Here is a 6,000-nt window from a genome sequence, read left to right on the forward strand (position 1 = left end):
GCAACATTCTTTCTCACAATCTATTATATTGTATTACTGTATTATAACCTGTGCTGGTCTTAGACCGTAATAAAGAATGATTGATTGATTGATTGACTGACTTCAGGGAAGTCTCACTTATACTTGTAGTGTAAAAAGTATGGAAATTCAGACCTCATGTTTTCCAGTTCCACCACATATCACCATTATACACTTCAGGCACTCTCCTATGTTATCCAATCTGTAAAAATTAGCACCAGTGAAGCCAGATTTGGCTTCATGTTTCACATCCACATTCAGCTCACAAATGATTACTGAATGTGTATTTGTGAAATGCTTAGGTCAAGCTATTTCTAGTGATAGAAAGTGAAACACTTCAGGCAAATTTACATGGGAAACAGCCTGTTTTTACTCCTCACCTTTAGTACAGAGGCATTATAGTACCTCTATAATTTGCTTGTGGTAGAGAGATATATACCAGAACTCAGGAAGTAATGGACAGAACAGCAGATCCTGAGGATTTCCCAGTGGACAATAGACACAGCCCTGGGCTGTATATGTGAAGCACCTGTGTGAAGAGTTCTGGAAACCAAGGATTTAAAAAGAGCAGTGAGGAAGGGGATGTTTGTACCTTATCTCCATTCTTAACACGCTCCATTATGCTGATTATGGTTTCAGCATAGTTTTGCTCTGACTGGTTCAAAGGGAGTGTACAGATCGAAGATCCCAGGAAGCTTGTAGAAACTGTGAAGAAGAACACAGCAGGAGGAGGGTAAAATGAGTATCTCTTATTCAGAAAGGATGCTTCCTTCTGAATCCTTCTTGAATTAGAGAGCCTTAGCTCCAGACATGTCTCCATCTTAGCCAGACTTTTTGCCCTCTCCCCACCCCATTACCAACAATTGCCCTTGAGGCCTGGGCACCTCCTCACCTTCAGTATTCGATCCTGTACTTGAGCTCTCCATGCACACAATGCTAAGCTCTACCCAATGCTGAGGTGCTCTGTATTTCTCAAGGTCATTCACTGGGGCCTTTTCCTCCTCGGCTATATGGCATGGTTCCGGTTCTTCCTTTTCTTCTGGAGGCTCAAAGTTCTGGGGGGTGGTTTCAGGTTTTCTGCAACAGGGCCAGAACTTTTTCATATTTTCCCCATCCCCTACAGAAATGCCCTTGTTTTCTCAGCAGATATTAAACCCCTCAGATTTTGGAAGGGGTTTTCTCTGGATTGTTTGATTCAAGAATTATCGCCTGCTTTTTTCAGGCCACAAATTGCCAGCTCCTGCAAAGGGCACATGAAGAACCACAGGACTCCTTCACGACTTCATGACCTCTTTCAAATGAGGATCTGCAGCCTTGGCAGCCTACAACAGAGTGGGGAGAAGGTGAAAAACGGGGTTTGCTGTGTCTTCCTACTTAATATGCTTGCATTTAGCTTGGGGAACCTCAAGCCTCTAAGCTTTACATAAATTCACTCTCATGAGTAGCTTGTGGACAGGGCTTGAACAATAGTAGATTGCTGTCTATTTTGTACCTCTTTGCTGGAACATTTCTCCAAGGGAAGTTCTCATCACATCCAAGATCAGCAGCAGAAAAAAGAACCTTGGCTTCCAGTCCTTCTCCAAATGTCTGTGCCTCCCTATTATGATCCAGCAGTTAATCCTGGCACATTCTCTATTGTGTCCCTCCTGCATTTTGTTTCTCTTTTGGTACATTTCTAGGTTTTAGCTTATTGTGAGCTTCTTTACTGCTTAATATAGGCAGTGCAAACTGAGTATAGATTTGAAACCACCAATTGTCTGTCTAATGTGAGCATTAGACAGTTGTTAACTGCCCATCACAACTTTGCTACCTTGCTAGCAGTTTGTGAATTTGGCATGTTGGCAATCTGGGAGGGAAAGCATGAACATGGGTGAAGTATGGAATGAAATTACCAGTAGTGGAAACTGAACCATGGGCTGCTAGACTTTCAAGACTTCACAGTGAGGACAGAATGTATTGCTCTCACTCTTATTTGGCTTCATTATGTTCTATTATGATGTCTAAAGCCAAATCAGAGCAAGTGCTTCCTGCTTTCACTCTTGAAATGAAGTTGTGGGTAAATAAATAAAAAAGGTTCCCACCAGCGGCCACGAACATGAAACAGTAAAAAATGAGTGGAGACAGGTATCATGGAACCTTTTGCCCCTCTCTGGAAGAGCCCCCACTTTTAAGACTACTACCACTACCACCACCACAAAGGGTTGATAGTTTCAAATTAGATTGACCTTTAAAGTTTTAAAAAACACACCAAAAAAACCTTTTGGCTCAGACCTATGCCTAATTTGAAACTACATCAGCACAAATCAAGGTACTAATTAAATTGCATTTCATTGGCCTGGAAGGAGTGCCCATTTCTTAGGCATGGTATCATTCTAATATCGTTTCCTTCCATCTCTCTGTCCTAGACACCGGAGAGACATTTTCTTCATCTGGCTTGGATATCCTGTAGTGTGACAGGCTTGGAGGTGGGAAGTTTGGCAATTTTCTTAACAACTGAAGTCAATAGAACTTTGATTATATTGGCATTAATGGATGTCAATATAACTAGTTTCTGTACTAGAGCTCTCGGCATCCCCAACCACTGTGGCCAGTAGTCAGGGTTGATGGGAGTTGTAGGCCAACATCTGCAGGAGGGCTACAGTTGAGCAGTCCTGATAGAAAGGTTGCAACACTGATTCTACCTGTAAATGTTTTCTTCTTTTGCCTTTAGCTCCATTAAAGGGGCACTGTTGTTATTTTTAAATCATTTTATACTACCCCAGGCCTCAAAATATTGCTGTTGATATGATCTGGACTAAATTAAGACATGTAATTGAGAAAACAAGTTCCCAGTACAGGTGGCCCTTGTTATTCACAGTCTCAGCACCCACGGTTTAACGTATCTGTGGTTGGGACTCAGTTTCTTTATTCCCAGGGCAGAAATAGAGTCATTTTCACCTATCCATAGTTCTTGAGTGGCCAGAAATGACCTCTGGCACCATTTCCTGCCACCATTTTGTAGTGCTGAGCCATTTTGTGGCTCTTTGCTGTCGGGGGGGGGGGGGTAAACTAAAAAAAGAACAAAAATCAGAAGTTTTGGAAGTTTGGCAGGGGGCATTGCTAGAGAGCTGAAGAGCAAGGTACTATGCTATTTCCGCTCCCCCCCCCCCCCGGCTTTTCTTCCAATTTTCAGCAAACTTCAGTGTGCTTAGGAACCTAGCGTCCCAATACCTATAGGGTTAAGGTCTATTTATTTGTGGTTTATCTGCAGAAATAGACTGGAACACAACCCCCATGAATAAAGAGTGCACTCTGTATATCCACCCTACCCCTGATTGGAGATTTTAAGGCCAGGACCTTAAAATTCTCATTATCTTCTCAATATATTCCCCAGTATATACTGAAGCTTTTATCACTAGAACTATGAGATCTTTGGACAAGACAAAGATTATTATGTCTGTTATGCAGGTGGTATCCTGCTAAAATCTGATTTAATGCATCTTAATGGTAAAAGACCAAGTGATCAAGGTCATTTTAGTTTTACCATGACATTTGGAGGAAGTCTAAGTAGTATAGTGGTCATGGTGATTCAAAATAAACAAATAAACTGAGAAGGGGTTTTCCTAAAATGTGTGTGCAGCTGTAAAATCCAATTTGGATTATCATCCTTTAATAGTAACATTAGATACTCATATTTAGCTCCTCCATTTTTAGATAAGGTGATATACAAAATAAATCAGGTTGTGGGGATAAAAATAATAAAATGGTCCCCTTAAGTTTTTATTTATTTGTTTGTTTGTTTGTCAGATTTGTACACTGCCCCAAACTTTCGTCTCTGGGCAATTAACAATAACATAAAACAAGTTTAAACATACACAAAAATCTTAACACAATTAGGGCAATCTAGGCAAAGTTGATGCTTAGGTTTGGGGGAAATGGTTCTCAGATGAACACATGGAGGAAAGAACCTGTTACCTGTTCATGGGGTGGGGGGAGAAATATGAGTTATGGAGGCTATTCTCACAACCACGTAAAACCGAGATAAGGGAGCTTAGCCCGGTTTCACGCAGTTGTGTGCAGCACTGGGAGCCACAGGGCTCCCAGCTGCTAGCCCTCCAAAGTACCCCTCCCTTAAAATGAGGTTAGCAGAGTGAGTGCTCCGCTAACCCCGTTCTTTTGATCGTGAGTTACTGTGGTACAGCTTCACGCCGCAGTGACTCACGAGGAGACCCCCGACTGGGAGGCTACATCAAGCCTCAGGGGTGTTCCCAGAACAGGGGCATATCTAAGGTAGGGCAGGCAGGGCACGTGCCCCGGGCGCCACTTGAAGGGGGACACCATTTTCTAAAATTTAAAAAATCTTAAAAATGGCCACCAAAAACAAAATGGCACAAGCTCAAATGGACTCTGTGAGGCCCTAGGCCAGGCCAGGCCTCACAGAGGCCATTTGAGCATGCGCAGTGACCATTTTGTTTTGAGCAGCCATTTATTTTTATTTTTTAAAAAATGGCCATGACACATGCTCAAATGGTCCCTGTGAGACCCTAGAGGCCAGCGCGGGAAGGGGGAACCTTTGCAGACCCCCTCCACAGCCTTTAGAAAACCTCCTGAAGGGGCTACAGGTTAAAAAAATAATATAATATAAGTCACTGCACACATATTTAGTTTGGAACTATGTACAGAGAATCAGGGCTTGTGAATACTGAGCTGAAGCATATGAGCTAGGATTGTATTCATTTGCTTTTACTTTGCTTCTTATGATAAGTGAGTTAAATGTGATGTCTTAATAATATGGCTATTAATGGTGAGTTTGTCTTTGAATCAGTGTGAAATCCTTAGTATTAAGACCCACTGGGAGTTTCTTGCTCTCTTTCTCTCATTTTAACTGTCTTTCTGAAATACTAGAATATATTCCAAGCAGTGACACAGTTTACTCTGCATATCCTTTAATTATTTTCAGAGTATCTGGGAAAAGTCAAATTCTCCATTTATTTTTAAAACTTATGTAATAGTGATGCTACAATGCATAGTAGAGAATTAGACAGGCACTTCTGTTTAGTTTTCCAAGTACACCTCCACATAGTGTTTGGGTATTTCATGAGCCCCAGCATACTGAAATTCGTAGTTTTCCAGCATTTTTAGGTCTGGCTATGTCCACTGCTAAATAGTTTTTGAAATATTAAAAGATTAACGAGCTTGACTTGTATTTTTCAGCTGATATTGTGGTAAAGTTATCTGAAAGATGGGTGTCAGATGCTTGGACAAGGGGCGCAATTTCAGTGCTTGCCCTAGGTGCTATTTTCCCTAGATGCGCCTCTGCCCCAGAATGCCCCACACACATACACAGGGTGTTCTGGGACTTCTAGGGCCAAGTGGCCCCCGATCCCCGCCACCCCAACTGGCTCTGTGACAGAGCTGGTAATCATGTGAGCGGCCAATCTGGCTGCCCCGGGCTAGGTGGGTGCTCGTGTGTGGGAAGAGTGGACTTGACCTGCTCTCCACACCAAACCCCTTACGGCTATCCACACTGCTCGTCTGGAGAGCCTCGAGTTCTAGAGGATGCTAGTCCAGCTATTCAAAATGTGCTGTTTAGTTTCAGTTCTTCATTTAAACAATTCAGGGCACATTTGACATGCAGAGTATAAACAATCTAAAAGTAAATTAAACAGACTTGCATCATGCCAGAGAAGATGGAACACATCCTTTGATGAGCTCCAAAACCTGGATTAGGCTAGTAGAAAGCATAAATATTTGTAAAATTTAAAGAAACTGGAGGCCACTAAGAAATCATGGGAGGTGTTATAGCTGAATGAGATGCAATTTCACCAGTTCTATAGCTGTTCATCCCATGAAGCTACTATTAATCAAGACAGTTACACAGTGTCTACCTATGACAACATCTGAAGTGAAGAAGGCAATAGCACAGTTAAGAAGGCAAAACTCCAGGGGAAGATTGCTGAATGTAAGAATTGTTGAAAAAATATGTAGCTTGTTAAGGACCAG

This window comes from Hemicordylus capensis, chromosome 2 (assembly GCF_027244095.1).
Source record: "Hemicordylus capensis ecotype Gifberg chromosome 2, rHemCap1.1.pri, whole genome shotgun sequence".
NCBI classification, from domain to species: Eukaryota; Metazoa; Chordata; class Lepidosauria; order Squamata; family Cordylidae; genus Hemicordylus; species Hemicordylus capensis.